Source organism: Lissotriton vulgaris, chromosome 2_1 (assembly GCF_964263255.1).
Source record: "Lissotriton vulgaris chromosome 2_1, aLisVul1.2, whole genome shotgun sequence".
Classification (NCBI taxonomy): Eukaryota; Metazoa; Chordata; class Amphibia; order Caudata; family Salamandridae; genus Lissotriton; species Lissotriton vulgaris.
In genome coordinates, this window is record NC_141687.1 from 538,168,130 (window position 1) to 538,191,923 (window position 23,794).

The window sequence follows — 23,794 nt, forward strand, 5'->3', positions numbered from 1 at the left end:
AGGCGGAAGATGACGTTCCCGAAGAAACGTCGGAACCGGCGTCAGAACATGACTCAACTTTCGAAATGGACGAGCCAGACGAGGAGTTCGGCCACGACCAGGATGTCGTCGAGGTAGGGGACGACGAACAGGCCCTTGCGGCCGTTGATGACGACTCCGGTGGTGAACCGAGTCCGCCCACTGCTCCGGGGCCTATCATTGACATTCAGCCCGCTGCGGCTCCGGTCGAGGCATCGCCGAAAGGCCTTAGCCAAGATCTGTCCTTTCGGTCTACAGCCCCGCGTCATAGCCAGGCTAAGACCCTTTGAGAGGAGCCATCGGTCGATTCCGTGAAATCGAAACCGAAACAGTCGAAGGAGAAATCGAAACAGAAACTGCTCAAGATGGTGGTCGGTTCGGCATCGACACCCGCCTCGAAGGCCGTCGTCGATCCTTCGACGCCGAAGATACCCGTCGGCGCCGACACTGGGATTCCGAAGCAGGGCCCTGACACCAAGACCGTCGCCTCGAAGGCCTCGGCGCCGGTGCCTGCGTCCACTACCAAACATGGCGAAAAGGGCAAGGGACTTCCTGTCGGGAAAGGTCTGCAGCCACCCCTCTCGGAACTGAAGCATGGGCTGGCGAAGAGGGTCGAAGCCGCGGCAAAGGTCGCCCCGAAATTATCGTCGACGCTGAAAGTCGGAGGCGCACCACGCACTGAGGTCGATTCGACACGCTCAAGCGAGCGGCCTACTCAGGCGTCGAAGAAACACGAAGCCGGCACTTCCGCTTCCAAGCAGGCTGGATCGGCGTCACTAAAGTTTGGCCTTCCACCCACTGCACGTCCAAAGTCTCGAGAGGCTTCCAAGGCGGCGAAGGTGTCCTCACATGCACAGGTCGTCTATCATGAGCCTTCTTACAACAACCAAACAAAACTGTTCATTGACTCTGAGTCGGGCAGGCTTACCGTCCACAAGCGGAAGATCGCGCCTGAACACCCTTTGGAGGGTTACAAAATTCCACTAAAAAAGAAGATGGTCTCCCCCACCTCTCCGGTTCTTGTTGAACATCTTCAGGACTACTCACACCATACTGTTCATTCTCCTACACAAAGTGAGGAGGACTTAACTGCAGACTACAGCCAAATGGGCTTCACTTACAATACAGACACTGATCAAGATGTCTCCAATCAGTGGTCAGGGGCAGCGGATCAAGGCGATGACCCTGATGACCCCCAGTTTAGAAAAGGGGGTGGTGATGAACAGAGTGTCTGAGTTAAGCAGACCACTCTTACCCAGTCCAAAGATCAGGGCTTGATCCATCACCGTTATTTATCTCACTGCCCCATCCCAGCTCAGAACCTGGCTATATGCAAATCAGTCTGTCCCTGGCCCAGTGCATCATGGGAACAGGGCAGACTAAACTACCAAGCCAATTCTTCACCAGAAAGGAGACAAGCTACCGGGGACCGGTTTCTGGCATTTCAGCCTTCTTCGGCCCGGCTTGCTTGAATCCTGATGGAGCAGTGAGAAAGGGACTCATGTCTGAGTATACCCTGCCACACCTATAGTGGCCAAAATCGATTTAGAAAAGGGGGTGGTGATGAACAGAGTGTCTGAGTTAAGCAGACCACTCTTACCCAGTCCAAAGATCAGGGCTTGATCCATCACCGTTATTTATCTCACTGCCCCATCCCAGCTCAGAACCTGGCTATATGCAAATCAGTCTGTCCCTGGCCCAGTGCATCATGGGAACAGGGCAGACTAAACTACCAAGCCAATTCTTCACCAGAAAGGAGACAAGCTACCGGGGACCGGTTTCTGGCATTTCAGCCTTCTTCGGCCCGGCTTGCTTGAATCCTGATGGAGCAGTGAGAAAGGGACTCATGTCTGAGTATACCCTGCCACACCTATAGTGGCCAAAATCGATTTAGAAAAGGGGGTGGTGATGAACAGAGTGTCTGAGTTAAGCAGACCACTCTTACCCAGTCCAAAGATCAGGGCTTGATCCATCACCGTTATTTATCTCACTGCCCCATCCCAGCTCAGAACCTGGCTATATGCAAATCAGTCTGTCCCTGGCCCAGTGCATCATGGGAACAGGGCAGACTAAACTACCAAGCCAATTCTTCACCAGAAAGGAGACAAGCTACCGGGGACCGGTTTCTGGCATTTCAGCCTTCTTCGGCCCGGCTTGCTTGAATCCTGACGGAGCAGTGAGAAAGGGACTCATGTCTGAGTATACCCTGCCACACCTATAGTGGCCAAAATCGATTTAGAAAAGGGGGTGGTGATGAACAGAGTGTCTGAGTTAAGCAGACCACTCTTACCCAGTCCAAAGATCAGGGCTTGATCCATCACCGTTATTTATCTCCCTTCCCCATCCCAGCTCAGAACCTGGCTATATGCAAATCAGTCTGTCCCTGGCCCAGTGCATCATGGGAACAGGGCAGACTAAACTACCAAGCCAATTCTTCACCAGAAAGGAGACAAGCTACCGGGGACCGGTTTCTGGCATTTCAGCCTTCTTCGGCCCGGCTTGCTTGAATCCTGATGGAGCAGTGAGAAAGGGACTCATGTCTGAGTATACCCTGCCACACCTATAGTGGCCAAAATCGATTTAGAAAAGGGGGTGGTGATGAACAGAGTGTCTGAGTTAAGCAGACCACTCTTACCCAGTCCAAAGATCAGGGCTTGATCCATCACCGTTATTTATCTCACTGCCCCATCCCAGCTCAGAACCTGGCTATATGCAAATCAGTCTGTCCCTGGCCCAGTGCATCATGGGAACAGGGCAGACTAAACTACCAAGCCAATTCTTCACCAGAAAGGAGACAAGCTACCGGGGACCGGTTTCTGGCATTTCAGCCTTCTTCGGCCCGGCTTGCTTGAATCCTGATGGAGCAGTGAGAAAGGGACTCATGTCTGAGTATACCCTGCCACACCTATAGTGGCCAAAATCGATTTAGAAAAGGGGGTGGTGATGAACAGAGTGTCTGAGTTAAGCAGACCACTCTTACCCAGTCCAAAGATCAGGGCTTGATCCATCACCGTTATTTATCTCACTGCCCCATCCCAGCTCAGAACCTGGCTATATGCAAATCAGTCTGTCCCTGGCCCAGTGCATCATGGGAACAGGGCAGACTAAACTACCAAGCCAATTCTTCACCAGAAAGGAGACAAGCTACCGGGGACCGGTTTCTGGCATTTCAGCCTTCTTCGGCCCGGCTTGCTTGAATCCTGATGGAGCAGTGAGAAAGGGACTCATGTCTGAGTATACCCTGCCACACCTATAGTGGCCAAAATCGATTTAGAAAAGGGGGTGGTGATGAACAGAGTGTCTGAGTTAAGCAGACCACTCTTACCCAGTCCAAAGATCAGGGCTTGATCCATCACCGTTATTTATCTCACTGCCCCATCCCAGCTCAGAACCTGGCTATATGCAAATCAGTCTGTCCTGGCCCAGTGCATGATGGGAACAGGGCAGACTAAACTACCAAGCCAATTCTTCACCAGAAAGGAGACAAGCTACCAGGGACCGGTTTCTGGCATTTCAGCCTTCTTCGGCCCGGCTTGCTTGAATCTTGATGGAGCAGTGAGAAAGGGACTCATGTCTGAGTATACCCTGCCACACCTATAGTGGCCAAAATCGATTTAGAAAAGGGGGTGGTGATGAACAGAGTGTCTGAGTTAAGCAGACCACTCTTACCCAGTCCAAAGATCAGGGCTTGATCCATCACCGTTATTTATCTCACTGCCCCATCCCAGCTCAGAACCTGGCTATATGCAAATCAGTCTGTCCCTGGCCCAGTGCATCATGGGAACAGGGCAGACTAAACTACCAAGCCAATTCTTCACCAGAAAGGAGACAAGCTACCGGGGACCGGTTGAATCCTGATGGAGCAGTGAGAAAGGGACTCATGTCTGAGTATACCCTGCCACACCTATAGTGGCCAAAATCGATTTAGAAAAGGGGGTGGTGATGAACAGAGTGTCTGAGTTAAGCAGACCACTCTTACCCAGTCCAAAGATCAGGGCTTGATCCATCACCGTTATTTATCTCACTGCCCCATCCCAGCTCAGAACCTGGCTATATGCAAATCAGTCTGTCCCTGGCCCAGTGCATCATGGGAACAGGGCAGACTAAACTACCAAGCCAATTCTTCACCAGAAAGGAGACAAGCTACCGGGGACCGGTTTCTGGCATTTCAGCCTTCTTCGGCCCGGCTTGCTTGAATCCTGATGGAGCAGTGAGAAAGGGACTCATGTCTGAGTATACCCTGCCACACCTATAGTGGCCAAAATCGATTTAGAAAAGGGGGTGGTGATGAACAGAGTGTCTGAGTTAAGCAGACCACTCTTACCCAGTCCAAAGATCAGGGCTTGATCCATCACCGTTATTTATCTCACTGCCCCATCCCAGCTCAGAACCTGGCTATATGCAAATCAGTCTGTCCCTGGCCCAGTGCATCATGGAAACAGGGCAGACTAAACTACCAAGCCAATTCTTCACCAGAAAGGAGACAAGCTACCGGGGACCATCAGGATTCAAGCAAACCGGGCCGAAGACGGCTGTAATGCCAGAAACCGGTCCCCGGGAGCTTGTTTCCTTTCCAGTGTAAGAATTGGCTTTGGTAGTTTGGTTTGCCCTGTTCCCATCATGCACTGGGACAGGAACAGACTAATTTGCATACAGCCAGGTTCTGAAACTGGGATGGTGCAGTGAGCTAAAAAACGGTGTTGGATCTAGCCCGGATCTCTTGACTGGGTGAGAGCTTTCTGCTTAATTCAGAGACTCTGTCCATCACCACCCCTTGTTGTAAATATTTTTGTCCACCCTAAGCGTGGAAGGGTATTCTCAGATGTGAGACCCTTGCTCATTGCACCATCAGGATTCAAGCAAACCGGCCGAAGACGGCTGTAATGCCAGAAACCGGTCCCCGGGAGCTTGTTTCCTTCCCAGTGTAAGAATTGGCTTTTGTAGTTTGGTTTGCCCTGTTCCCATCATGCACTGGGACAGGAACAGACTAATTTGCATACAGCCAGGTTCTGAAACTGGGATGGTGCAGTGAGCTAAAAAACGGTGTTGGATCTAGCCCGGATCTCTTGACTGGGTGAGAGCTTTCTGCTTAATTCAGAGACTCTGTCCCTCACCACCCCTTGTTGTAAATACCTGATGACCCCCAGGTCACCCCGGACTCTCAGTCCTATAATGTCAAACAATCTCCGACTGAGGACACCGCAGCGTTCAATGCATTGATAGAGCGCGCTGCACTCAATCATGACGTCGAAATGCATGCTGAGCCAGTGGATGAGGACTTCTTATTCGACACCTTCTCCACTTCTGAACGCTCCACCAAAACACTGCCCATGCTTAAGGGGGTCCTCAAACATGCAACAGCCATTTTCAAAGAGCCCACGAAAGCCAGGGTTATCAATCCACGGATCAACAAGAAATACAGGCCTGCTCCAGTGGACCCCACCTACATCAAAGGACAGCTCCCCTTGGACTCCCTTATGGTGGCTAACGCGCGCAAAAGGGCTAACTCTCAATCAACGGGAGACGCTCCCCCTCCGGACAAAGAGTCCAAAATTTTTGAGGCATCGGGGAAGCGGGTGGCGGCGCAGGCCGCTAACACTTGGAGAATAGCCAATACACAGGCCCTGTTGGCTAGGTACGACAGGGCGAACTACGACACCCTGGAGCAATTGATGCAGCACATGCCTGATATGTACAGTGAGGCTGCGGAAATGGTTATACAAGAGGGTAAACTGATCTCCAATGCGTCCATCAAGTGCGCACTGGACGCAGCGGACACTGCAGCGAGGGCAATCAATACTAGCGTGATGCTGCGACGCCACGCATGGCTGCGCATCTCTGGGTTTAAACCCGAGATCCAAACTACACTTCTTAATCAGCCGGTTAATCCGGACTTCCTGTTTGGACCCGATGTGGACACCACACTCGAGAAAATGAAAAAAGACACTGAGACGGCAAAGTCCATGGGGGCTCTCCAGTCACAGCAGTTTCGGAGCGGTTCCTTTTGTCGCTCCGGTAACAGGGGAGCAACAAGAGGGCAGGCTCTACAGCACTCCCAGTATACCAAAGGCAACACGCAATCTGCATACACTAAAAACACCAGAGGTGGTTACCGTGGGAACAGCGCCAAAGGGAGAGGCCGCGGCAATAACAACGCCAGGTCCTCCACTCCCACCAAACAGTGACTCCTTGTCACTGCCCCCGGACCATCTAACACCTGTCGGGGGGAGACTCCAGCAGTTCCTGCCACTCTGGGAACACATCACAACAGACAGGTGGGTGAGACAACTTATCCGTTACGGCTATTGTCTAGAATTAATTCTCCCCCCCCCCCCCCAACATACCCCCAAGAAGCCGTCCTATGTCCGCAGAGCACTCGCACTTATTGCAGCAAGAAGTTCTCTCCATGCTGCAAAAAGGGGCCATAGAACTGGTGCCTGCCGAGGAAAGGGGTGCAGGGGTGTACTCCCTGTACTTCTTAATTCCAAAAAAGGACGGGTCCCTAAGGCCCATTCTAGACCTCAGACCCCTCAACCAATACGTCCTCTCGGAGCACTTTCACATGCTACCTTTACAACAAGTCCTGCCGCTGCTCCGTCAGGGCGACTTCCTAGCCACCCTGGACCTCAAGGATGCGTATTTTCACATTCCCATTCACCCAAGCCACAAAAAATATCTCAGGTTCACAGTCAACAGTCAGCATTACCAGTTCAAAGTCCTGCCGTTCGGGGTCACTACCGCTCCCAGGCTTTTCACCAAGTGCTTAGCGGCTGTGGCAGCGCACTTGCGCAGGGAAGGTGTTCACGTGTATCCCTACCTGGACGATTGGCTCGTCCAGGCAAGGTCTGCCGTACAGTGCAGCCACGATATGTCGCAAACCATTCACCTCCTTCACAGTCTAGGGTTCTCTCTCAACTACGCAAAATCTCACCTGCAGCCGGCCCAGGTCCAGCAGTACCTGGGGGCGTCAATAAACACCCAGTCGGCCGCGGCGCAGCCGGCCGCAGCCAGGGTTAACAGCATGCAGGCGCTCATCCGGAGGTTTCAACCTCAGCACTCCCTCCCGGCACAGGTTTTCATGCAACTGAACGGCATGATGGCATCCTGCATATTTATAGTCCCGCACGCAAGGCTGCACATGCGACCCCTCCAGGAATGCTTAGCCCGTCAGTGGGACCAGGCTCATGGCCAACTAAAAGACCTAGTGTTGGTGACCGGTCGCGCTTACAACTCTCTGCATTGGTGGAACCCACGAAACCTTTGCAGGGGACGACCGTTCCAGGAGCCTGTTCCACAGATAGTACTGACGACGGACGCATCTCTCCAGGGTTTGGGGGCACATGTCCTCCACTACACGGTGCGGGGACTATGGACTGCGCAACAGCAGAGGATGCATATCAATGTGTTGGAACTCATGGCGATCTTCATGGCACTGAAGGCATTCAAGTTGCACCGTGCAACAAGGTCGTGTTAGTCCGGACGGACAACATGACCGCCATGTATTACATCCAGAAGCAGGGAGCCACGCACTCCCCGCAGTTGTCTCACCTAGCCCAGAGCATGTGGAAGTGGGCCATTCAGAGGAACATCTTCCTCATGGCGGAGCATCTCCCGGGGGTCGACAACCAGATGGCGGACCTGCTCAGCAGGCACAGTCATCAGATGCACGAGTGGGAGATCCACCCGTCGGTTCTCCGTCCGTACTTCCAGCAGTGGGGTCACCCGGACATCGACCTGTTCGCCACAAGCGAGAACGCAAAATGCCCAAACTTCGCCGCCAGGTTCCCACACCCGCAGTCTCAGGGCAATGCGATTTGGATGAACTGGTCAGGCAGATTTGCGTACGCTTTTCCGCCAGCCCCCCTCATACCTCTGGTGGCGCGCAAACTGCGACAGCACTCCATGACACTCATCCTGGTTGCTCCAACGTGGGCACGCCAGGCTTGGTACACCACGTTCCTGGAACTTTCAGTGGTGCCTCACCAGCGACTGCACCTCACTCCCAGCCTCCTCACGCAGAGCCATGGCGACATTCAGCACCCAGATCCACAACAGCTGAACCTTGCGATTTGGCTCCTGAGGTCATAGAGTTTGGATACCTGAACTTGCCTCCTGAGTGTATGGACATCATCAAGGAGGCGAGGCGACCAACTACCAGGGCCTGCTATGCGGCCAAATGGAAGCGTTTTGTTATTTACTGCTCCAACAATAACATTAACCCGTTGGATGCATCTACGCAAAACATCATATGTTACTTGTTGCATCTGTACCAATGCAACCTGGCGTACAGTTCTATCAGGATCCATCTCGCGGCCATAGCCGCTTACCTTCAAAACAGGCAACACCTTTCCGTTTTTAGGGTACCTGCCATTAAAGCCTTCTTGGAAGGCCTTAAAAGAGTAATCCCTCCCAGACACCCCCCTTCACCAGTCTGGAACTTAAATATCGTTCTCACCAGACTCATGGGGCCACCCTTTGAGCCACTCCATTCCTGTGACATACAGTTCCTCACCTGGAAGGTGGCCTTCCTCATAGCTATTACATCCCTGCGGAGGGTCAGTGAGCTGCAAGCCCTCACAATTCAGGAACCCTACCTGCAAATCCATGCAAATAGAGTGGTGCTTCGCACCAACCCTAAATTCATGCCAAAAGTGGTTTCGCAGTTCCACATCAACCAAAATATTGAACTGCCCGTTTTCTTTCCTAACCCAGATTCGGTGGCAGACAGAGCACTGCACACCTTAGATGTCAAAAGAGCTCTCCTGTATTACATCAACAGGACAAAAGACTTTCGGAAAACCAAACAGCTATTCTTTGCATTCTCTCCACAACATAAAGGCAACCCTATCTCCAAATCAGGTATAGCCAGGTGGATTGTTAAATGTATCCAGATATGTTATCAGAAAGCTAAACGCACACTAACAGTTCCCCCTAGAGCGCATTCCACACGCAAATTGGGGGCCTCCATGGCTTTCTTGGGTAATATTCCTCTAGAGGACATTTGTAGAGCAGCCACATGGACCACTATACATACATTCACCAAACACTACTGCATAGATGTACACTCCAAACAGCAAGCTGCTGTAGGTCAGGCTGTTCTCAGGACTCTCTTTCAGACTGCTGCAGCTGGCACGGGCACCCGCAAGTAAGGAGGGAACTGCTATTTATTCTATGCACAGGTATGAATTCAGCAGCCCTCATGCCTCAAACGGAATATGCTACTTACCAGTATGCATCTGTCTTGGCATGAAGGGCTGCTGACATTCATATCGCCCGCCCTCCTCCCCGGTGCCTGTCGCAGCTGCAGCTCTCAGAAGCATTTTCAGGCATGGTCATCACTTCCAGTATTACGCTCCATCTCTGCCACAATGGCGAAAAACAATCTGGGGATGGAGAGGATGCCCATGCGCACTGTAGTCCAGGGGAGGAGCCACCTATCTCGTGATACTTCGAAGACTCTTCCAGGACAACAATGTGCAATCATCCGGACCCAACACTAGGCGGCGATCTATGCACAGATATGAATGTCAGCAGCCCTTCATGCCAAGAACAGATGCATACTGGTAAGTAGCATATTCCTTAGGGCTCCCCTGCATAATTAGTTTATTTCAGGGTCCCTGTTAAGAGGTAGAATAAGGGAATATCTCGGGAGCAATGTTCCCTATATTCCTATATAAGGTCGACATGTTTCTTGCCTTTTGTTGTCTTAATGGATCTGATGCAATTCCTCAAGCCCTTGTGGTAACCTAATCTACACAATGTGGGTGCCTCTTTAGAGAAATACTACATACCCACTATAACTTTATTCAGTGCACAATCTTTTAGCGATATAAGGTATGTAACTCACGGATTCAAGAAGTGGCAATTTTCTATCAACACAAAAAAAAACATGGAGAAACTATCATGATTGTTGAAAGAAACACAAGTTGTGTGCCAATCACTGAGGAATCTTTCAGGCACTTCAAGGCTTATACCTGAAGCACCCAGCTCCGAAGGCAATCAGTGACACTCCCCCTCATCATAAGAGGGAGGCCGTCTAGGTGCTTTGTCAGGCTCTAGAGGTCACACCCACAGCAGCTGTGACTTCTTCAGCCCGGCAAAGCGCATTTCAGGCTGGCAGGAAGGGGAGGAGCATGCACATTTAGCTCACATAAGCTTCTGGCTGCCTAACATAAAAAAGTAGAGTGTCTGTCTGGCTGACCTTTGCTTAGCCTGACAGATACACTTCGTGTTGGGGAAAAGGTGAGGGGCCTGGCCCCTAGACCTTTAGGATGGGCTGCGGCTGTTGGCTCCGTATGCGTCGGATGCCCATGGAGATCTGCAGGGATCCTCTCCGAGCCCAACCCTCTTCAACGCTGTTAGAAATGGGGATCTCTGGTTGGCTAAGCCTTGGGCCAAAGCCAGGCAGAGACCACCACTCTAGTCCGGGAAAGGGAGTTACACGCCAAAGATAACCCCAGCTCACCCCCTTGGTAGCTTGGCACGAGCAGCTAGGCTTATCTCGGTGGCGATGTGTAAAGCATTTGCGCAATACACACAGTAACAACACACTAGGCACACTACAAAAGGAACTCCACACAACGTTATATAAAAATAGCCTTTGTATTGTGATAAAAACACATCGGATAGTAATCACACAATATACACTGTGCCAACTGGCACGGGCAATATTCACAAGGGATTATTTACACATGACAGGGCCACGTGAGCCACTGTCAGAGCTAGCACTTGGTAAAGAATAGTAAAAGTAGGAATATATATGAACTTGGAACACAGCCAGTAATCACTGACAGACACTATACTCACCGTCAACCTGTAATATAAATCATATCTGAAAGAGACACGTAAGTGATAGATTCCTTACCTGAGAATATCCCCAGGTGTCAGACTGGATCTGGAACATTTTGCGTAGCAATACCCCTGCGCGCGGGCAGACGTCGTTCGCGGCTCCGCGTCCGTCGTCGGCGTCATTAGCGCCGGAATGACGTCGTCGGAGTACTTAGACGCCGCCCATGCGTGCTGACGTCAGTTCTTCTTTTTTCCGCGCCAGCTAGCGCAGATCCGGAGAAGCTCTACCCCTTAGTCTTTTTTGACTAAACTTTTTGATCTTTTTGATCATTTCTCTACTCGAATCTTCAACTCCAATGGTGCCGCTAGGGATGCCCGGGTTTAAACCCTGTTCCAAGTGCGACCGACCCCCATCGCCGGTGCCTCAAGTGTTTAGGCCTCGACCACGACGACCGCACCTGCTCCGACTGCCGGGCCCTGACGTCTAAAGGTAGGCGGGAGCGGTCCCGCAAGCGACTGGAACTCCGGCAGTCGGCACGCGCCGCTCCAGGTCCCGGTCCCACAGGAGGTCGAGAGACCGGTCGCGGGGTCGGAGCCCTCGCAGCTCCGGGAGTGGACATCGGTCGTCAGGATCCAAGTCCTCAGGTAAGAGGCATGAGAGGTCGGAGGGACATCATCGTTCCTCCGACTCACCCTGACGCTCGCGTGATGCGGCAGGGGTTCGGGTGACTCCACCCACGCGGCTCCGACGGAGTCGCAGTCGTCGCCAACTGCCCCACACCTTCAGGTCCCTGGGCAAGACCCGACGCCTTAGGAGGTCGAGCGGTACCTCATGGTCATGAGGTCCCTCCCTCCTCAGCCGGGTTCCGTGGCGCCTCCGGGCCCAACGGCCCCGGCTGGAGGGCCTAGCGGGTCGGGTGCTTCGACCCTGGCGCCGCCGACGACTTCGGTCCCGGCGCCGCAGGCCCTCTCTGGATCCGCTTCCGGATCCGGGTCGTCGCCGGTCGACCTCACCGGCGCCGGCCCTGCATTTGTCGCCCCCAGCTATGGGCGCCGTCCCTTATCCTACCCTCGGTCCGGTTCAGGCGCTGCTACCGACGGCATTTGGAGATTTCTATTTCCATGAACAGGACCTATCTGTTGACCCTGAACTGCAGGAGATGGGTGTCGAGGGTGATTGGGAGGGATCTGAGGACCCTCTGGCACGGGAGTGCTGGTCTCCACAGGACTGGACATATGAGCTTGGGGAGGCCAGTGGACTGACACTTCGCCAGACACTGGATTTGTCTCCCTTCCCACCGTGGCTACGGAGGAGGGGGCTGCTGGTAGTGTAGTGTTGACGCGGGCCGCCAAGGCCTTAAACCTTGAGCTCCCTGTCCCGGCCGTGAGGACTAACCTCCTCACTGAGGTCCTTAAAGCGCAGACAAGCTCCGATGAGCCTCTGCTGCTGTTTAATGAGGCCTTGTGTGATGTTCTTGTGGGCACTTGGTCCAAGCCCGCCACAGGTCCGCCTGTGGATAGGAACGTGGCCAGACGCTACCGGGCGACCCTTGCTTTTTGTCCACCCACCCCACCCCCGAGAGCCTGGTCATCCAGGCATCCACTTCCCAGACCGCATTCCCAACGGCTCCGCCCGATCGGGAATCCAAGAGGTATGAACAGTTCGGGAAGAACGTGTTCTCGTTTCTGAGTTTGGGACTGCGGTCAGTCAATACCACATGCCTCTTGGGCCGCTACACCCACACCCTGTGGGACGCGGTCGCGGACGTGCTGCCACAATGTTCAGAGGAGGTCCGGGCAAAACTCACCCAAACCCTTGCGGAGGGTCGAGATGCAGCGCTGTATTCCATCCGGTGTGGGCTAGATACCACGGACTCACTGGGCAGGGCGATGGCAACGACGGTGGCGGTTCGACGCCACGCCTGGTTGAGGTCCGCCAACTTTTCAGCCGATGTCCAGGCCACTCTCCTGAACATGCCGTTTGATGGCTGTCGTCTCTTTGGCGACAAGGCAGACCATGCGCTTGAGCGATTTAAGGACTCCAGGGCTACGGCCAAGTCCTTGGGCCTCTTGGCCCCACGCCAGCAAACGGGTGCCTTTCGCTCCTTTCGTGGCCACGGAAGGGGCGCCCCCACACGTGCTGCCAGCCACGCGCCGCAGAATGTTCAACAGCACAGTGGCGACCGTGGGAACCGCCGTGGCGGCAGTCGGGGACAACGGCGAGGCCAGTCCACACCTTCCCCCGCAGCACCTGCCTCAAAACCCTCCTAGTCCGTGCTTTCAGGCCCATGTGACGCCAGTGGGGGGCAGGGTTCGCCATCACCTCTTCCACTGGCGCACTGTCATGTCGGACAGGTAGGTGCTGCAAATCGTCCGAAGGGGCTACTCCCTCCCCATCGAGGCAACCCCTCCAGCCATGCCACGGCAATTCCACCGCGTGTCGGGAGATCACTTGCAACTTCTGCAAGAGGAAGTCACGGCCCTCTTGGCCGAGGGGGCCATCGAGCGCGTTCCTGGGCCAGAAGTAGGGTGTGGTTGTTACTCCCACTTCTTTCTGGTACCCAAGAAGGGCAAAGGGGGCCTACTCCCTATCTTGGACCTACCAAATGTCAACGGCTTACTACGAAAGGAGAAGTTCAAGATGCTGACTCTGGCTCAGGTCTTAGCTGCCCTGGACCCCGGAGACTGGATGGTAGCGTTGGACTTGCAGGACGCTTATTTTCACATCCCCGTCCTGCCGGCCCACCAGCGTTACCTCCGGTTCATGGTAGGCCACGAGCACTTTCAATTTACCGTGCTCCCCTTCAGCCTTACCAGCGCCCCACGGGTGTTCACCAAAGTGATAGCGGTGGTCGCAGCCCATCTGCGCAGGTTAGGGGTATCAGTCTTCCCCTACCTCGACGACTGGTTGTTGAAGGAGGGCTCGCCCCAGACAGTCGTCAGCCACCTCCAGACTACGGCCGATCTCCTGCATCTGCTGGGGTTCTCCATCAACGTGCCAAAGTCACACCTGTGTCCCTCTCAGAACCTCCTCTTCATCGGAGCGGTTCTGGACTCGGCTCAGTTTCGGGTTTATCCTCCCGAACAGCGGGTTCGGGATATTCAGGCTCTGATTCCGATCTTTCAGCCTTTATCCCGAGGCTCGGTCAGGTTGACGCTGCGGCTTCAGGGGCTGATGGCCTCCTGCATCCTTCTGGTGCATTACGCCCGGTGGCGGATGCAGGCTCTGCAGTGGGACCTGAAGTTTCAGTGGGCCCAGCATCAGGGCAACCTGTCTGACCATGTCATGATCTCGGAGGGCACTGCAAGACAGCTGCAGTGGTGGCTCACGGACCGCGATTGGGTCAGTGGCAGATCCCTCTCCCTACCCCACCCAGAGCACGTAGTTGTGACGGACGCGTCCCTCCTGGGCTGGGGGGGGGCCACATGGGAGAGGCGGAGATCGGAGGTCTCTGGTCTCCGGCGGAGTCTCAGCTCCACATCAACCTTCTGGAGCTGCAGGCGATTCATCTAGCACTCTGTCCGGGGGAGTGTAGTGCAGGTGTTCACGGACAACACTACCGCCATGTGGTACTGCAACAAACAGGGCTTGGTGGGGTCGTGGACCCTATGCTAGGAGCTCTGCGCCTCTGGCAGTGGCTGGAACATCAGGGCGTGACCCTGGTGGTTCAACACCTGGCAGGTTCCCTGAACGCCAGGGCGGACAAACTCAGCCCTCGGTGTATGATGGATCACGAATGGCGTCTGAACTCGGACGTGGCGCAAGGCCTATTTCAGCAGTGGTTAGAGCCTTGGTTAGATCTATTCGCCACAGAAGAAAACGCACAATGTCATCAGTTCTGCGTGTTGGAATTTCCAAGGCGGCACTCGCTCAGAGATGCTTTTCGTCGCGAGTGGAGTTGCGGTCTATTGTATGCCTTTCCGCCTATACCACTTCTGCCCAGAGTGCTGAAGAAGATCAGGCGCGACTGGGCCCAGGTTATCCTTGTAGCTCCGGACTGGGCACGAAGATACTGGTATCCCGAGCTACTCAGCATGTCAGTCGATCCCCCGATTCGTCTGCCTCTTCGGGAGGACCTTCTGTCGCAGCAGCAGGGGACGGTCCTCCACCCGAACCTGTCCAGTCTCCACCTACAAGCTTGGAGATTGAGCGGCGGCATTTGAGGCCATTTGACTTGCCTCCGGAAGTCTGTAATGTCATTCTGGCAGCCAGGCGTCCCTCCACGAAGTCGGTATACTCCTGCAGGTGGAACAGATTTGAGGCATGGTGCACAGCAAAGGCTGTGGATCCTCTCTCTGCCCCTCTTTCCGAGGTTCTTCTCTTCCTTCTTTCTCTTGCCCAGCAGGGCTCTGCTCTGGGCACTATTAAGGGATACCTTTCTGCCCTTTCCGCCTTCTTACGGCTTCCTGATCAGCCTTCCTTGTTCAAGTCCCCGATTGTAAATAGATTTTTGAAGGGCATCACACACGTTTCCTCCTGTTCCTTTCGTGATACCCCAGTGGGACTTGAATCTTGTACTTACCTACCTAATGTGTGCTCCCTTTGAGCCGCTCCATAACTGTCCTCTCCGTCTTCTTACCTTGAAGTCTGCCTTCCTGGTTTCCATCACCTCTGCCAGGAGAGTGAGTGAGCTCCAGGCTCTTTCTTCTACACCTCCTTTCCTCTCTGCCCATCCGGACAAGGTTGTGTTGCGGACGAGACCCTCTTTCCTGCCTAAAGTTGTCACTGCCTTCCACATCGGGCAGTCCATTACCTTGCCCACCTTCTTTCCGCCTCCGCATCCCTCGAAAGAGGAAGAGAGGCTCCACCGTCTGGACCCAAAACGTGCGCTCTCTTACAATCTGGATCGCACATCCCAGTTCCGGGTGGATGACCAATTCTTTGTTGGTTACGTGGGCGCTAAGAAGGGAAAGGTGGTACACAAGCGGACCATCTCGCGGTGGATCATCTTGTGTATCCAGGCGTGTTACTCCTTGGCTAAGAAGGAACCCCCTGTTGGACTAAGGGCTCATTCCACTCTGGCCACGGCGACTACCACTGCCCTGGGCCGAGGAATGCCCTTGCAGGACATTTGCCAGGCAGCTACGTTGGCCTCGCTGCACACGTTTGCAAGACATTATTGCCTGGACAGCCAAGTCCGGAGGGATGGCTTCTTTGGCCGTTCTGTCCTCCAGGACTTTCTGGTGTGATTATTGGTTCGCAGACCCACCACCATGGGGATGGTATTGCTGGGGTATCTATTCTAAGGTAAGGAATCTATCACTAACGTGTCTCTTTCAGATGCACAAGTTACTACTTGTGTAACGATATCATGGGCGTCCGCAGGGAGGGGCAAGGGGGGGCACTTGCCCCCCCCTGGATGATGACCCGGCCTACAATGTCTGGTGCTGTCAGTGAAATTTTTATTTTCCATTTTTATTTCCATGCATTGTTTGTTATATATTAGAATGGATGATGATCGGAGATCAGAACTTTTAATTTTGTGAGCAGGCAGGCCTCTTTTTTGTATCATTTTAGGCCAGCAGGCAGCAGCACCATGGAAATCCCTTTGACATCATGGCAGCAGACGGAGAGTGCTGCACGCAGCGGCAATTATCTTACGCTGCATGCACCAGTGCGCCACCTATCTTACGCTGCAAAGTATCGCGCACCCACCCCCACAGTGGAGTGCAGTCAGTGGTGTTTGTTTCTAGGCCAGGGCCGTGACACCGTAGGAGCAGGAATTCGGGAAAACGGCCAGCAAGATTACAGCACGATTGAAGGCCCGGACTTGCCTTCTCCCACCCACAGCTTGAAGTTGAAAGTAAATGAGTCATAGCATGTCCTAAACTGCACAAGAGATATCCTTGTGCAAGCCGCGTGGAGCTATCCACGCCCTCATATGCACGTTCCAAGGTAGCTCAGTAGACTGATGTACCTGCAGCATAGATCTGTTTGTAACCTTCTGGAGATAGTACAGTGAGTGGGTGGGTTAATGCACCTGCCGGAAAGTTCTGCTTATTACTTGGGAAAGATTGCTCAGCTCTGTATGTTACTCCACCTGCTGTGGATGTCAGTCCATAACCGGGACGTAACAGGAACCACGTATGAAGTAATAGTAATGCATTGATAGCCACTGTATCAAGTGCATGCCTCACTCGCCCAGCCCCCAGTGTTACTGCCACGCCCCCACACTTTCGTACCCCAGATCACAGTTCTCTATATTTCACTATTTTGCACTTTGGCAATCGATTATCTGGTTACTCATGGGTGAATGGGAGACAGTCTAGATGATGTAAAAACTTGAAATTGTTACAATGTATTGTGCCTTTTAAATACGCATGTTAAGAATGACTTAGTCAAGAACAGAAAGCACGTATCTTCCTCATTGTGTCTTTGTATGTACCCGAAGGCATTCGATGGTTGAGTGCATTCCACCGTGCACTCAAGACACAAATGGAGAGTGGGGTTAAGCAAGATCCAATGTTATTCACAATATCCTTGCTGGGAGTTTACCTGCTGGTAGCGCCCTAGTGGAATAAAAAAAAATCCTCCGGAATTCCACAACACTAAAGCAATGGGGGACTGAAAAACCATTGTGTATCGTAGTCGGAAAAAAAAGTGTTTTCTGTAATACACCTTGCGTGTGTTAGATGGATAGTAGGCGCGCCCGGACCGTATTTCTCTTGAGACGCCCCGCTGTTTGCACAAACCTCGGGAGTGCGACACGCGATGTTAATGAATAGCAACAGATCCCCCAGAGTAAATTACAGGAATGTGTCCTCTCTGGGGCGAGCTTTTGTGAATATGCAGTGTGTGTGGAGTGAATAAACACAACAGGAAGGCACGTTGGTATTCGCTTCATTATCGTTAATGTTAGAGGTGAAAAGGCGTCAGCAGCGGTCGTGCGCTCTCGCGTGCACTGGGCGGGAAACTTGCAGCGCACGACGCTTCTTTCACCCTCCTCGACGCTCATTCCTATGAAAATCACCTTTAGTAACGCGTCTTGGTATTAGAAAGTGACTCGAAAAACATTGTAATTAGCGAGAAAATATTTCAATTTTTCTTTTCTCGGAATAGAAAGGGTGTGGAAACCACAGGCGAGAAATAGAAGAACCCTGCATGGGTTCCCTGGAGCAGAAGGGGATTTGAAAAAGTAACACACCACAAGGCAGAATATGTGACTCATGAGTGCATAAATACTCATATCGCGAGTTTTCATTCAGGACTGACTGATTTATTTATTTATTGGTTTTAGAGTGTGCTGTTGAACGTTTTTCTGTTATTATGGTGTATGAGATCATATGCAGCCTGCTTCCTGCTCCTCCTGCGCCCCAGTTTTTCTTGTGCCCCACCTGGCACACATCATGCCGGAGGATGGAAATGATGTTAACATTTTGCCCCCCCCTGGAAAAAATTCTGCGGACGCCCATGAACGATATATCAGTAAGAGACATTAGTTAGTGATAGATTCCTTACCGACCCACCCATCCTCCCCTTTCTGCGAACCGATATCTAGGGTTAAGGTCATCCCCTTTCAGGGCCCTAGTTTTATGGCACCAGTGTTGGTTCTATCATGGCTCCTCGTATCTGGCACAGAAAAGCTGTGTATCAGAACTGACGTCAGCGCGCATGGGCGGCGTCTAAGTGCTCCGACGACGTCATTCCGGCGCTAACGACGCCGACGACGGACGTGGAGCCGAGGAAGACGCCTGCCGGCGCGCAGGGGTATTGCTACGCAAAATTTTCTGGATCCAGTCTGACGCCTGGGGATATTCTAAGGTAAGGAATCTATCACTAACTAATGTCTCTTACAAATATATCGTTACACAAGTAGTAACTTGTGCAACAGGTACAGTATCACATAAGGCGAGAACTCTATTCTGCGCCAACCTCATAAGCTAAAATAGGATAAACCATAATCTCCTAAACATCAGGAAATTCACTTAATAACATAACCTAGACCACAGTAGAGAAATAAAACAGTAGGGAAAACCTAATAAGCATAAAAGCACATCTATGAGCATGAATCAAGGTGCATAAATCATACTACAAACATTACATTTCCTAGCACCTATACAAAAAGTATACTAGGGACTTGCGCCCCACAAACCTAATAGTCCCCTGGGCTAACTGGCCATCTATAAGGGGCTTAAGTGCCCTCTGTCCACAAAGTCAGGGCGCGCTGCAGAGACAGCCACTGAGGCTCACTTGGCGCAAACCTAAACGTGGCAGCTGCCCACTACTTGCTGGGCAGCTGGGAATCTTCAGGGAAGGGCCTAAACGTTGCAGCTGGCACTAAGTGCTGCGCTGCTGTGCTGGCCAAGGTAGGGCTGGGGCAAAGGAGTGCATCTCACGCCTGGGTTACAAGAACATGTCCCCTAAAAGAAAGAGCAACCTAAATGGTGCAGCTGCCCACTACTTGTTGGGCAGCTGGGAAAGCAAAAATGCGGCATGGCCTCTCACTGGCCCTCAGAACGAATGCGCCATATGGTGAAGCTCTCAAGGCTCTAGAACAAATACGGCGGGGCGATGGAGCCACACTGGCTCTGAACAGAAATATGGCCCCCAAGGAGCGCATTGGCTCCGGTAATAATAATAATGAGTGCCATCGTGGGAGCCCTCGGGCTCGGGAGATAACTGTGGGGCCTGAATCTGCCCCTGGGCCACTCCGGCCCTCTAAGTAAAATAAATGCCCAATCGCTGGAACGCAATGGCTCTGGGGGCTCTGGGGGAACACGGCCCCACGGGACCTCGGGACCCCCACGGGGCCCTTGAACAAAAGATGGGCATTGGTGGAGCGTCCCAAGAACGGGTCCACTCATACAAAAAAAAGGAACTTGTGCTACACTGGTACGGCCCGCTCTCCTGGTGGGACTCTGCCTCTCCCCACCCGGTCCAGCCCTGGCTCACTGGGCTGCTGTTAGAGGCTTCTCTTCTTCACCAGCTCGGGGCAGGACTCCACTTCCGGGGCTCCCTCCAGCGCATGGGAGCCCCGCAACACTCGTGCTGCTTCCTGCTGGCGGCCCCGGGGCTCTCCCCAGCTCAATGCAGCCCCGGGCCGCGGGAGGCCATTACTCGTCCGCTTCTCCTCTCGGTGGTTGGCGCAGGATTTCCCTCTTGAAACCGGAAGTCCCGCCTGCCGTCAGGCACTACGGTGCCTGACTTCTTGCTTTGCTGCGGGCTGCAGCAGCGATCTCTTTTCCCCGCAATACCGAGGGGTAGGCACCCTCGGTCAGAAGAATAAAGTTAGGAGCGGGGTGGGCACCCGAACCAACAATAAAAATAAGCAGACAGAATGCAGGGTGGCACCTGCAAGTAAATATCAAAATAAGCGGGGTGGGTACCAGCGCTGCAATTATCAATGCAGCCATGAGTGGTAGGCTCCCTCCAGATAAGGGTTTAACCTGAAGAATGAGCACAGTGCTCCCAGGGCACTAAACGTTTGCAAAAGTCCTGGAGGCAAGGAAAATAAAGCCAAAGGTCCCAGAAGTCTTTCCAGGCATCAAGGGCAAGGCAGAAGGGCCCCAAATAAAGTCCTCCAGGCATCCAGGGGCAGGGCAGAGCTCAGGGAGGCAATTCTTCCCCTGAGCCCCAGCAGCAGCATGCCCCTGGTTGATTGGAGTACAGAACAAGAACATTTTACATGAGGTCACAGCCCCTCTTTTATATACACAAATCCTTTGTTGTAGCAGTGTAGGCAAGGGGAGAATCAGATACAACTGGTTCTGGAGCACTTTGTTTTGCTCAGCCCCTAACCCTATTCACAAGACAGGCCAGGGACATCAGACGCACCACAGGGGGTGGAGCCAGCATTGTGGAGGGAAGGCTTAGCCCTATTCAGGTCCCAGGTGCAACTCCTCGCTCCCATCTAGATGCAGATCTCCCTATTCACCACCGGGCAGACTCACCCTGGCTCCTGGAGCCAAGCATACCAGCCAGCCCCTGTCACTCACAAGCCAGACAGGCAATTCACATCTCACAGCACACAGAAATGCCAACTTCTAAAAGTGGCACTTCGACACTAGACACAACAAATCTGCGCACACCATTGCGCAGCATTTGTTATCACGAGTTTGCATATACCAAACTCGACCCTGCACTCCCCACATATCAGGAATTACCACAGGCACACATATCCCCCATGCATTCCTATGGGGAGCAGGCCATCTCACCACACACACTCAGAGTGCGCACGCACTTTACACTGGGCCACAGTGCTAAAGTGCACAGAGGCCTAAGATCACTACCACCATGCCAGAGGCTAAAGGCAAAAAGTTTAGTGGGTGAACCTGCCAAAAAGGCCCAAGTCCAACACACGCATTCATTATCCCTCTAGCCTGCATCATCTGCTCTCACGACACCAACTTCCTCTTCTACGCCGACAACATGCAACTCATTCCTCCCTCATGAACAAGACACCCAGTACTCGGGTCAAAGTCATGCCTGAAATCACCCAATGGATGAAGACCAACTCTCTAAAGCTGAACACTGACAATACCAAAATCATGATCTTGTGGAACTCTACCTGGCGGGCTACAGAGCTAGGACCAACTTACAATCCTGCCACCCACTCCAAGAACCTCAGGATCATCTTTAATAGCTAACTTGACATGACTGCCCTAGGCACTGCCGTCACTGCCTCATGCTCCATACCTTGAAGATGTTGAGGAAGATACTCGCAATCAGCACCTGTAAAACCATCATGCACACCCTGGTTACAAGCACGCTGAACTACGGGAACACCTTCTATGCTGGGATCAATGAAAAACTCACCCGAATGCTGCAGACTATTCAGAAGTGCGCAGACTCACTCTCAACCTCTCATAGAGTACCCACATCATTCTACACTTGAACAAGCTCCACTGGCTCCCTATTCACAAATAAGCACAATTCAAGCTCCTCATCCACACTTTCAAGTCACTACATAACACTGGCCCAGCAAATCTCAACAAATGCCTCTGCTTTCACAATCCTTCCAGATACCTCCACTCAGCAGGACTGCCACGTGCATATATCCCACGCATACGGACAACCAGATCTAGCGGTCCACCTTCCCTTACATCGCTTCTAAGGCATAGAACAACGTGCCACTATGTGTAAGAGCCTCCTACTCACTTCTTGAATTCTGCAAGAAGCTAAAGACCTGGATTTTCGAGTAGCCCCACCATGCCATAAATGTGGCTAGACTCACACCAGCTCAGAACCAGAATCCCCTCCCAGTTTAAAGTATTCTCTACAACTCTGCATAACAAAGCAATTGATCACTCGTCTGGATCAAACTCATGTATCTTATGTAATAACTCCCAAGCTTCCTGCCTGATAACACTCTCTCTTTTATCGCCGCCTTATAGCATAGTCTGCATATCCTTACCTTCTACGTCATTCTTGGTGCCTTTTTCAAATCCCTGATTAAGCAACTATTAGCAGAAGAGCAGGCCACTTAACCATTTTTTTTCTTTGGTTCACTAAAAGATGACATTAAGTCTAAGAGCTTGGTAACTGTTTTTCAGATTTCAATATACTTTTCTAAGTCAATGAGCAGGATCTTCCACAGCCCTCAGACACACCTTCAACTATTCTTGACTCTGAACAACCAATTGTTAGTAGATGGGTGTAGTCTATGGTGGTCTGTCTGTGCAAAATTCTTCTATTCTTATTTGCCTCTATTGGGGAAACAACATAGGTGCGCTTTAATCCTGTGTCCTACAGATAAACATAAAGACCTTCTTAAACTTAAGAGAACAATGGTCGAGCGGACACAAAGGGACAAGCATATAATTTGAAAATGAGGCGAGTTAGTGAAAGTTTTAATGATCATGCCCGCTAAGGAGACGGACACTAGAGTTAGCAGAGTTAGCAGACCTCCCCTTCGATGCCCAGACTTAGAAATAGCGGCTGGTGTCTCAAAGGAGTGGCACCAATGAATATGAACATTATAATGTGCCTAGGTTTACGGTAGGCTCACAATGACCATCCCGTATTCTGTGTTTAATACAAGGTCCAGACCCTGTTCTGTCCAGTTGTCATCCTTCAATGTACTAGTAATACATTCCAAAACAACAGAACGAATTCCAGTGCTGGTACCACAGAAAATATTTTGGAAGTTAACATTTCCTCAACATGTGAAGATGACACGATTACCACCCATTTTGATTTAACTGTTTCTTTAACCACCTGCAGGGCATGATCTTTCGAAGGGTGTCACACAATTTCGTAGACACTTTAGCCAACCCATGCTTGGCCTTAGTGCATTCGATCGCATGTTTCCTTTCTTCAAATACTAGCCCCCTAATTGCTGTCCTAGTCCCACCATCATTGACATTCAACACTGGATTCCATGTCCCTATTGGGCCCTTTGTACTAGTGAGTGAATCATGCTGCTACAGCGGGGTAAATAGACTGGGTGTTGTAATAGTTTGCAGCCTTAACAGTGTTGAGATAACTAGTCCATTAGGCATAAAGTTACTGGGACTGTAAAAGTAGCCAAGAGGAATAGCCTTAATATTGCTCTGCAGAGCTCCTGCACCGTATATGTCAATCTTTGAAGTAAAAATCAACCAACTGGGGATCCCTGAAATTGATTACGACGCAGTGCTCCTTCTCCCTTTTGGGGCTACTACCCTCTCAGTAGAGAGATTATCTGTTTGTATATGAGGTATAGGACATCGCAGGGGAAGTTTGAGTGTGTTGCCCATCATCATCAGTTTCACTAGATTGTTAAGTTGGAACGCTTTTGAGCACAATTCCAATTTCCAATTTAAAACATTTGTAGAGCGCAGCGTGCACCGTACGGTTTCTTGGCGCTAGTAGAGAGTTCGGCAACTGAGGCAAAAAGACCTGTCGTGGAGAAGAAGGGAAGTTACACGGGGAAGGCCTGTTTAAAAAGGAACGTTTTTAGATCTTTTCGGAAGGAAAGATAGTTAGTGGCAGAGCGCAGGTGATCGGGGAGAGAGTTCCAGAAAGTGGGAGCCAAGGTAGAAAAAGTGGTTCCACCCCACTTTTTGC

At 52.1% G+C, this 23,794-nt stretch overlaps 1 protein-coding gene across 10 annotated transcripts in view; it reads left to right on the forward strand.

The window, feature by feature from the left end:
* The window catches only part of ARMC8 (armadillo repeat containing 8), a 702,262-nt gene that overhangs the window by 503,695 nt on the left and 174,773 nt on the right, over positions 1-23,794 (forward strand). The window lies entirely within an intron of this gene.